This window comes from Pteropus medius, unplaced genomic scaffold (assembly GCF_902729225.1).
Source record: "Pteropus medius unplaced genomic scaffold, Ma_sr-lr_union100, whole genome shotgun sequence".
NCBI classification, from domain to species: domain Eukaryota; kingdom Metazoa; phylum Chordata; class Mammalia; order Chiroptera; family Pteropodidae; genus Pteropus; species Pteropus medius.
This window is the reverse complement of record NW_024354886.1, coordinates 5,976,727-5,987,643: the sequence shown is the minus strand read 5'-3', so window position 1 is coordinate 5,987,643 and position 10,917 is coordinate 5,976,727. Positions and strand designations below refer to the sequence as shown.

The 10,917-nt window shown below is 51.6% G+C and overlaps 1 protein-coding gene across 1 annotated transcript in view; it reads left to right on the top strand.

Moving 5' to 3' along the window:
- The window catches only part of ITPR3 (inositol 1,4,5-trisphosphate receptor type 3), a 64,416-nt gene that overhangs the window by 2,809 nt on the left and 50,690 nt on the right, over window positions 1-10,917 (top strand).

The following is a 10,917-nucleotide window of genomic DNA, read 5'->3' as shown; positions in this document are numbered from 1 at the left end:
AAAAACAGAATCTCACACCCCTGCCTGTCCTGCTGAATCAGAACCTGCATGCTGATCCCCAGGGGATTTGGTGCCTCCAAGTGTGAGAAGCATTTCTCTAAGTGATTCTTCGCTCCTTCCTTGCCAGGATCTTTTTCACCAGGATCATTCTCAACTCTGGCCTCCTTTTACCTCTGCCCAGGTTGTTGGTGCCTAAGTCTGTGAACCCCAGAGGCTGATTTGACTGAGTTCTCAGGCTAGCCCAGTGCTTGGTGTCCAAGAGGTGCTCAGTAATGGCTGGATGAAATGAACTTGTTGGAGACCGGGGTGTTCTTGGAGGGTAGAGAGGCTGGCTTAGCCAGGAAGTGTGGTGGGGAGCAGTGGTGGAGGAGGGGGAGTCTAGGGCAGCTTTTGGGTTCAGGCCAGGCCCTGCAGGACCAAGTGGAGGAGGCCAATTAAAGCCGCCTGGATAATTAGAGCTCCGGGTGAGGGTTGTACATTAACTCTGGGTCAGGAGGATGGGAGGGGTCTGGGGAGTGGATGCTGGAGCAGGTCGAGACCTTGCCCGGGAAAGGAAAGCAGGCTCACGCCTGTTCTTGGCAGAAGAGTGTGGCTGGGGCCACTGTCTCACTTCTCACCGTAGATGGGAGGCAGCAGGTGCCAGGCTGGAGAAGCTGATGGGTCAGCAAAAAATTTAGGATTTAATGTGGCTCCAGGCCACTAGCTGTGGAGAACTTCCTCTGAATGTGCAGCGTGGGCCCCTTCCAGTCTCACACTCGGTCCCTTGAAGACCTCTTTTGCGTGCCCAAGAGGGGCGGCCCCCAGACCACAGCGGGTAAGGTGAGAAGTGCAGGCGAACTGCTTTTGAAGCTGAGCTCCCAACGTTTGTCACAGTGCCTCTGCCCACCCACGCCTGGGCCTTGGAGCACCATCTGGGGGCTCTCAGGGCCTCTGGACCTGTATTGCATGGGGTGGGCTGGGCGATCACAGGGAGCAGAGTCATAAGCCCCTCCTTGAGGTTCCCCGTCCACCTTGCAGCCTGACCCACTTTCCTGGGAGGGTGGGCACTGGAGGTCAGGACCCAGAAAATGTGGAAGACAAGGTTCTTTGGAAAAGACAATAATGCTGGGAAAAAAAAGAAGGCAGTAGGAAATGAGGAAGACCGTGCATGAGGTGGATTGACTCCATAAAAGCCCTGGATGTGAGTCTACAGGAGCTGAGCAGGGCTGTTGAAGACAGGACAGTATGGCGATTACTGATTCATAGGGTTTCCAGGGGTTGGAGCTGATTCAATGGCATGTAACAACAATAAATGTGGATAATTAGGGGCATGACTCTCCTGCTTTGCCACTAACTCGCTGTGTGACTTTTGGCCGGCCCTGCTTTCTAAGGTGCTGTTTGCACCTGAGAATCCCCTGGGGGTATTTTTTAAAAATTCCAGCTCCCAAGTCCCAGGTCAGACCAACTGTATTAACATTCTTAGGGTGGGAGTCTGAGGTTTGAATTGTTTAAAAGCTTCCGGGTGATTTTAATGTTTTCCTGGGGCTGGGACCCCTGATCTAAGGGTCCCCTAGGCTGACAGGCTGTGAGGAAGCCTACCTGTTGGGTCTACCTGCCTCTTGGTTCAGAGAGCCCATCTCTTAGCCTTTGTCAGACTTCATTAAGTCATTCAACAAACATTTATTGAGCGCCTACTTTATGTGGGGCACTGTTCTAGTCATTGGGGAATCAGTAGTAAGAGACAGAGTTCCAGCCTGTTCTAGTCTGCACAGTGGAGACTGGGAGAGATGGATGGTCTGTAAGAGCCCTTTCAGCCTGAAGTCTTAGAGACACAGGAGGCACCCCTCTTGTGCAGACCACATTCCCTTGGGGTAGATTTCACACATGCCCTTGGCTGTCACTTAATTGTGATTTTACTGGAATGAGATGTTGGAATTACCACTGTCCTGAGCCCCAAGGGAGGGTCTTGGCCTCAACTGGGCCAATCCGTGCAACTCATTTTCTGAAAATACATATTTTTTTTCTGATTAAAGCACAATATAGGCTTGATGGAGTAAACCTGAAAAACTCAAATAAAAATGATCTGTTATACCACTGTGACTTATATTCACATTCTGATGTGGACTTTTTAGCCTTTTTACCTACACAAATAAACATTTACGAAATGATATCAAACTACATAGGGCTTTGTATCCTGTCTTTTTTTGAGATATGATAAGCTGTCTTTCCCATGCCAGCACACCAATGTTAGGGCTGCATAGCATTCCACGGTATGATGTACCTGAATTTATTTAAGCAACTGTAGTATTGGGTATTTGGATTGTTTCTAATTTTTTGCCATTATAGACAATCGCACTGAACATTCTAGTCCATACCTACCTGAATACTTGTCCAGTTATCCTCTCAAGATAAAGTGGAATTCTGAGATCAAAGGGAAGGCACATCTTTTACCTCACAGGCTCTCTCTAATTCCGTGTATTTCTCTGGTGGTGGAGGCAGTGGAAACGGACCCTGTGCCCCAAGAGGTATAGTCTACTTTATGTGACAAGTTTGAGAGTGTTGCACTAGGGTGTATGGGGAGTAAGACCAGCGTCTGCCCTGGAGCTTGGGTGCAATAGCTGTCATGGGGCGGGGAAGTGGAGAGAGGGGCCTTGTGAGGACAGAATCAGCCCCTCGGTTCCACTGTGGGCCTCCAGGGACCCAGGCTGTATACAACTCCTTGGCCTAAAAAATCCTGCTATAGCCACTTGCTCACACTCTGCCCTGCCCTACATTCCAGACCCCATATCCCCTCCCTGGCTTGGCCCAGTGAGGCTGTGGGGTGGGTGAGGCCGTGGCTGGGGTTGGGGGTGGGGTGATGTGCTGGATTTTAGGGTGGGGTCACACCAGCTCTCCGCTCTCAGTTTAGGGGGAGGTTTCTGGGTTTTACCCCTGAGCACTTGTCTAGAATCCCTGCGATCCAACCCCAGGCCTGCTCTCCCTACTTCACCACATGTGGGGCTGGGGGTTCCTCCCTAGAAGTGGGGCTGTGAGAGAGGAGGGAAGGAGCCTGGTGCGAGGGGAGGAGAACAGAGCCTAAATCTCCAGTAAGTTCATCACATGTGAGCCCTGAGCCCCCCCCCGAGTGTGTCACGCTGGTCGTGCCAGGAGTGGCAGTAGTACCCGACATTTGTACCTGCAGTGACAACCCTTGGCTTAATGAGGCTAAATGACTTGCCTGAGGTGATATAGCAAAGGGTCCTCAGATTGGAGTCTTCAGGGCCTTTTACACCAGGGACTATGGGGGCAGACATGAGGCAGGGCCTTGACATCAGTGAGCCCAGGGTATGAGCTGGGTGGGAACACATTGTAGAGGGTTTCCATGTGGGCAGACAGGCTGGAGGGACTCCTTGCAGGGGATCGAGTGGGGTAGTAGAATGATCACAGTGTTATGTGAAGGTGAGTAAAAGTATTTTTTGGCTGGCAGGTGGGCAGAGCCAGGAGAGGCAGGGATTATAAATCTCAGCCTGGGGGCAGCTGCAGGTGCTCTGGGTGACACCTGTGCACATTTGGTTCACAAATTACTCAGCCAGCCAGCCAGCCAGCCAGCCATCACGCCATCACCCCCTTGCTCCAGTCTGCAGGGGAGCCATCCTCTCTAGGGTGAGTCTAGAAATGGATGATATAGGTCATGGGAGGGAAAATTAAGTCTAGATCTCAGAGATGCTGCTGCTGATGGCAATGGGTAGACTTTACAGAGCCTTTATATTTGGTAGCTGGGGCCTTTACCTGTCACTTTGGCCCCTCACCACCAGTCTGAGGCATGAATATAATTCAGGAAAAGTAGTAAGACCATTTAGAACACCCATATGCCCATGTCTTAGATTTAATAATTGTACACATTTTGCCATATTTGCTGCATCTCTTTTTTGCTGAAGTAGTTTATGGTAAATTACATACATTGCATGTTTTCACCTCTAAATACTTCATTATACATCTCTAAGAAATAAGGATATATTCCTATGTATTCACAATACTGTTTTCACACCAATTAATAATTTACCAATAGCACCCAATGCCCAATCCATAGTTAGATGTGCTCCACTGTCCTCAGTCTGTCTTTGACCACTGATTTCTTTAAGTTAGGATCTTGTCAAGGTCCACATGTGACACGGAATTCTTATGCCTCTTAAATCTCCTTTCATCTAAGATGGTGCCCTGCCCCCTCCTCTTTCTTTTCCACCGTGATACTGAGTTCCCGAGGCAGAGTGGTTGTTCTGCAGAGACTTCCTCACTTTCTGGATTTGCGAGGGCTGCTTTTGCTGCTGTTTCCCGGAGAGCTCTGTGGAGGCCCGGAGCTGGGCAGGGTGGGCTGCAGGGTCTGCCCTGCTGAGGCGCCTATAGCCTTAGCAGCTACGTCAGGTGGGACAGACTGTGAGTCCAGTTCCTGGTTATGGAGACCAGGAGAGAAGCCTGGGCCTGGTAAGGTCAACATGTGAGGTAAGGGCTGGCTGGGTGGCCCCTGGTTGTACCCCTTCTCTGCCTCAGCTTTCCCTCTTGTCTCTCCTGCTCCCTGTCCCTCTTCTCCTTGGCCTAACAGATATGTCTTCTTGTTTTCCCAGCAGCCCTGTTGAGACCCCAGGACTTGTCAGAGCCCACCCAATCTTGAGAGTCAGAAATTCAGGCTTGGGGGTGAGGGGAGCCAGTGCCCTGAAGGCTTGCATGCCTCCCAGGGACCTTTACTTCTATTGGGCCAAGTTCAGCCCTTTTTGCTACCTGCATTCCTCACTGGTGAAACTCTTGGGGTTCTCTGAGTGGGTGGCTTACTGTCCTTTCTAGGCTTAAGCTCTGAAGGGATGAGGCATGTTTGTTTTGGAATTCCATACACTGTGTGGCCCCTTGGGTGGTACAGGGCAGATCCTCGGTAAAGAAAGATAGCAGAGGTTAAGTAAATAGATGTTCGTGCGGGGCTGCAACAGTGAATTTCTTTTCTCTGATGAGCCAGTGAACCTGGGATTTTCCACCAATATTCCTCTCCATCCCATGTTGTGGGTGTGACTTTGGGTATCTGGAGAAGGGGACTCCAAGGCCCCCCACTCACTCCCTGCCAGTCTCAGTGTTCTGACAGTGCCTGCATAGGGTGTGGCCTTCCTTGGCTCTGGCCTAGATTTGTGGGGTGACGGCCAGTGCCCTGGGCTGGGAGTCAGGAGACCTGGGGTCTGGAATGGCTGCTCCTCTAAGTTATTATGTGATTTGCACTGCTTAGTTTCCCCCTCCATGCCTCAGTTTCTGAGCTGGATTGGGGAGGTGCTGTCTAGGGTCCCTTGGACATTTGCCCAGTCTGTGATTCCTCCTCCAGTGGCTGTTCGGATGGGGGCCTGGCAGGTGCAGGCTTTGATTTAGGCTCCTCCAATAGTCACCCACCCCACTCCTAGCTGCCTCCTTCCTCCTCCTTATCTAATCTTTCTAGACAGCACTGACCCACCCCACTGCCTTTTCCATGGCTCTCACCTGGAACTCAAAGTCCACCCTCAGGAGAATGGGGCCATCCAGCTCCCTGCCTACATCTGCCTTCCTCTCTCTCTCAGACCAGGGTTTTGGGGTACAGACCCCGTGGGCATTTCAGAGACAGTGCCTTCCACACCCCCTGAGAGCACATCTGTCAACCAGCTTCTCAGAGGGTACCACAAGGCGGAGTGGGATGCAAGGGTGTAGGATATGGCTCCTGTCCTTAGGGCACTCAGCATGGTGGATAAGAGCTTCTTGAGGGCGGGGACCACATCTAGGGTATAATCCCCTCCGGGTAAGGTTTTGTTAAATGGATGAAGGCCTGGGTTGTATATGTGACCACGGTGCCTTCTGCTCTGTGAACCTCACACTGAACTGTGCTAAGCTTGGCATGAAGTATTGGATGTAGAAACGATTTATAAATTAGAACTTGTACCACATATTGAAGAGTCATTTCTTCTAATGTGATACAGACTGGGGTGCCATCTGCCTTTAAATGAGGGGCAATGCCTGTGGTGGAAGTGGGCGGGGAACTGGGCAACGACTTTGCGGGAGTTAAGCCCCGCCTTGAAGATGGCAGGACTGGATGGGGCTTCAGTGTGTGCTAGGTGTGGAGGTGGGACGGTGAGATCAGTGGGCTGGTGGAGAGTGGGAGTAGGTACTTCTTGAGCGGAAGCCGAGGCGCTCTGAGTAGGGGAGTGAAGCAACACGGTCACCTCCCCCTGGAGAGCTAGGCTCTGGTTACAGCGCTCCAGGTGTGTACCAGAAGCCGGACATCTGTGATGGGTTAGTTTAATAAACACAGATGCCCCAAGGGGGAGGGGCAGTGGCCTAGGACACAGGTGCCACCAGGTGGGGAGGGGTCCCCTAGGGCAGCTCTCCCTGGGCAGCTGAGCCCGGCAGGGGAAGAAAGCGCGGGTGAAGGCAGCAAGTCGCCCGCCCGGCCCCGGGGCACACTGGGCAGAGGCCCAGCTTCCTGGCTGCTGCTGGCAGTCGGAGGCAGGCGGAGGCGACAGCTGCACGTGGGGCGGCAAGTTTCGCTTGGTTGTTGGGGCGCGGGGCGGGGCCCCGCAGAGGGGGCGTCTGTGGTCTGCTGGGTTAGGGATGGGGAGAGCTGAGATAGAGGGCGGGTCTGGGAGCGGTTCCCTACCACCACACACCTGCTCCCTGGACCTGGGGCTGCCTGGAATGGAAGTCCTCGCCTCACTCTCCGAGGCTCCCCCTCTGTCAAAACTTACCCGTTTGGTGTCCTGGCAGAGGAGGCCTCACTCTGGCCTCAAATCTAGCTGCAGCCCATCTGATAAGGGGTTTCTTGCTTACTTGTTAATGGCTTTACACAACACCCCTCTTGTTCCTGTACACCCTCTCCTGTCTGATGACACCTTCATGGAATGCCCCAGTCCTAATGAGTGTGTAGCGAGGAATGGAGGAGAGGCTTTGCTGGGCGAGCTTGGGGACATTTGGGACTCTCTACACATGCTGCACAAGGCCGCCTTCTTTGTCTTCGGGCTAGGTGGGGTGCTGCCCTAAGCACCAAATGGGAAACAAAAAGATGAGGAGCGTAAGGTGCTCCTTCTAGAGGTTCTTGGAGAGGGATACAGAACCTGCAGCGCAGAGTTCCCAGGAGATGTTGATTCTGCTCGTTGGAGGCCCACAGGGATGTGGAGTGTCAGATCTGGGAGAACCCTTGAAAGTCCCATCTATTGACCTTATTTTCTTGATATCTTCAGGAGCCTCCCTGTCTTTCTTATCCTCTCACATGGCTTGCTTCTTTGTTCTGGTCCCTCATACAGACCATTCCTGTCCCTTCTGGGATGTTTTCCTTCCCAACCTTGCTTGAAATTCTCATGCTGAAGAACATGCTTCCCTCTTGCCCAATCCTTCCCCTTCTCTAAGCGGCTTCTTCTCTCTAGGCCCCTGGGCACTGCGGAGGGGCTGAGTTGGAGACTTTAGGGCTTCAGAAGCTGTTCCAGAGTGCGTGGGGACAGATGGACATTCACATAATGGCCCGGTGGATTTGTACTAGGGGGATTAGGAAAAGCTTGGCAGGCACCTGAATTTGCATGTCTTTTTCCTGCACATGCGACCCAGACAAGGTGTTCTCATGAGGCATGCGAGAGTTAGAGTGAGGATGGGTTTCTTCTCTGATAGAGAGTCTCTGAGGAAGGGCCTTCACAAGGCCTTGTGCACTGGTTAAGATAGGGGATGTGGGGCACCACCCCAGCCTCTCCTCAGCTGTACCAACTTCTACATTGCCCTATGGCTGTCCAGCACCCCTGGCTGTGCTGGTTCTGAGGCCCTGGCAATGCTCTCTCCCCTCCCCCACCAAAACATCCATTCTGGGTCCCCTCCCTTCAGGACTTTGCTAATCTGATTCACTAATGTCTTATAGGAAACTCTATGAATTATTCAAGGCTCTGCATAGCTCCTGCCTCTTTCACACCTTCTGTGATTGGCCAAGCTCTGACCTCTCCCTTCCCTGAGTTTGGAGGAAATCCACAGCTGGTACCACCAGTCGGCGCCAGTGCATATTCTTCATATCATTAACTCTTTTGAATATGTGACTTGTCTTCCCAATGAGAGTTTAACCTCCCTGAGGCAGAGACCGTATCTTTTGCTTCTTATGTACTTCCCTTAGCAGCTAGTAACATGAATGAATTCACTCAATATGTATTTCTGTGTGCCTGCTCTGAGCCAGGCAGTGGTCTAGTTGCTGGAGATACTGCAGAGAGCAAAAAAGACACATCTTTGTCCTCATGGATCTTCCATCCCCTGAGGTTTGGGGGGACAGTAATCAAAATAAATAAGTAAAATGTACAGCAGACTGTGGAGAACAGTGAGGCAGGGGGGTGGTGGAGGAGTGTGGGAAAGGGCAGTTTACAGTTTTAAAAAGATTGGGGAGGGAGGGTATTTAGGGGAATAGATCATTTGAACCAAGATGTGAAGGAGGTGAGGGAGGGAGCCAGAAGGGTATCTAGGGGCGGAAGGGTTTCAGGCCGAGGGAAGAGGCAGTACCAGACGTCTCGGAAGGGGCCTGGAGGAGGGCTGTGATTGAAGTAGAGTAGGCCAGGGGGCAGGGGTTTGGAGATGAGGTCAGAGAGGTGAGGGTTGGATCATGTGGGATCTTTCAGGCCATTCTCAGTTCTTGGCTTTTACTCTGAGATGAGTGGTTCTAGGGTTCTGAGCAGAGCACTGCCCTGATTGGACTTATCTGCTGCTGTGTGGGGAATAGGCTGTAGGGGGAGCAAGGGGAGTCATCAGGAGACCAAGGAGGAGGCAGTTACTGAAATCCAGGTGAGGGCCGGTGGAGGCCTGGACTGGGTGGTGGTGACAGTGATGAGAAGAGGTTGTATTCCCCATATATGTTGAAGACAGAGCCCATAGGGTTTCCTGACAGAGTAGGTGTGAGGGGTGAGTGGAAGAGAGGAGCCAAGGATTGGTCCAAGGTTTCTGGCCAAGCAATTGGAAGGATGGAGTTGCCAACAACTGAGATGAGGAGGACTTAGAGAGGAGCACATTTAGGGGGAAGACTAGGAGCTCAGTTTTGAACTACTGAGTTTGAGATGCCTGTGGACATTCAAGTGGAGATGTGGAGTAGGCAGTGAGATTTATGAGTCTGGAGTTTGGGGGAAGAGAAGTGGCAGAGGGGGGTGTAGGAGTCATCAGTGAGTGTGTAAGTGGTGCTTTGAACCCAAGAATGTGGCCGAAATGACCTAGGACATGAGTGCAGATGGAGAAGGGGAGAGGACCAAGGACTGAGCCAATGCTGGAGGCCGGGGAGAGGAAAGGAGACCAAGGAGGGTGTCCTTGAAGAGCAGGCTGCCTTCCCGCCTCCTGCACAGCACCCGCTTGATGCTGCACAGCCTAGCTTCAAAGCCCAGCTCTGCCGCTTGCTGGCCGTGTGTCCCTGGACAGGTTGTTTAACCTCTCTATACTCTGTTTCCTCTGCCTGTAAAATGCAAATAATAACAAAGTAGATTTAGAAAATAAAAAAACAACTTAGGAAAACATTAGAAACAAAATCTTGCTTGCTATTATTATTATGGACTACATTGTAAAGTGCCGATGATGCCAAAGGGAAAAACACAGGGTCTTGTCTTCAAGGAACTTACAGTGTAAACATGAGAAGTAGTTGCAGGGGAAAGAGACATGGCGGCAGGAGAGGCCAGGACCAGGTGCTGTGGAAACATGGGAGAGGGAGGCCCACAGGGAAGGAGGGTACTGGCCAAGGAAGGCTTTACAGAGTAGAAGAGAGGGGCTGAGGGTGGAAGAATGAAGGGGATCTGGGGCTTGGAGGGGAGCTAGGGTGGGCTGGGCATAAAGGGCATTGCAGGTTGTCAGGACCACCTCTGTAGAGATGAGAGCTCCAGGTACTGTGGGATCAACTGGAGGTTTAGCAGGACCGGGACAAGGAAGTTGTGAGGCTAGCTAGGGAGTGGATGGAGGTCAGATCCAAAAGGATTCGTTAGCCAACCCAAGGAGGGGAGGAGCAGAAGAAGGGTTTAGAATTAGCTCTGTGATTTCAGCAAACTATTTAGCTTTGAAACCCAGTTTTCTCCTCTATAAAATGGTGCTAAGGACTAGCCTCTTGTGAGGATGTCGGTGAGAATTCAGAAGTTGTGAAGTGTTGCGATAGAGTTGGCCTCTGAAATGGTGGGTTATCATCATTACTTTTCTAGAGGCTGGGGTGGCATTGAAGACATTTAAATGTAGGAATGAATGCATGAGTGAGTAGGTGGATGGGCGAGTGGATAGGTGGGTGGGTGTTAATTCCAAGGTCCCTGGAGCTCTTGTCTCTACAGAGATGGTCCTGGCAACCTGCAATGCTCTTCATGCCCAGCCCACCCTGGCTCCCCTCCAAGCCCCAGACCCCCATTCATTCCTCCAGAGATTCAGGATTAACCCTAGCCATGACTGTAAAGGGGGCATTTCAGGCCCAAGGATGGCCAAAGAGGAGGGTATGAAATGGGGCCTGACTGAGGTTGGGAAGGCGCAAGGTTTATTGTCCTGTCTTTGAGACCCAAAGACTTGTCCCCTCAGTTTGGTGTCTCATAAGCTTCTCTCATCTGTCCATCTGTCTCTTGTCTCTCTTTGCCTCTGTTTCTTATCCTGTTTATCTTTCTGACTCAATTTATCTTTTCCATCTCTGTCTCTCCCTCCCTTGCTCTAACTCTCCCTTGCTCTTTGTTTTTCTTCCTATTTCTCTTGGTTTCTTTCTCTCTCCCTCCTCCATCACACACTGCCCTTTCAGGTTTGGACAGCAGGATCTCAGGGTTATGATAGGAGTTTGCATCCTCAGTGTTTGACGGCCCAGAATGGCAGCAGAACCCCATAGGACAACTGTACTGCCAGCCAGGGGGTCGGAGTGAGCTGGGTTTGTCTCTGTGATTTTTCCTGGGGACTACCATCCCACCCCAAGAGATCCTGTCTTTTAACCATTGTGCCTGGAAA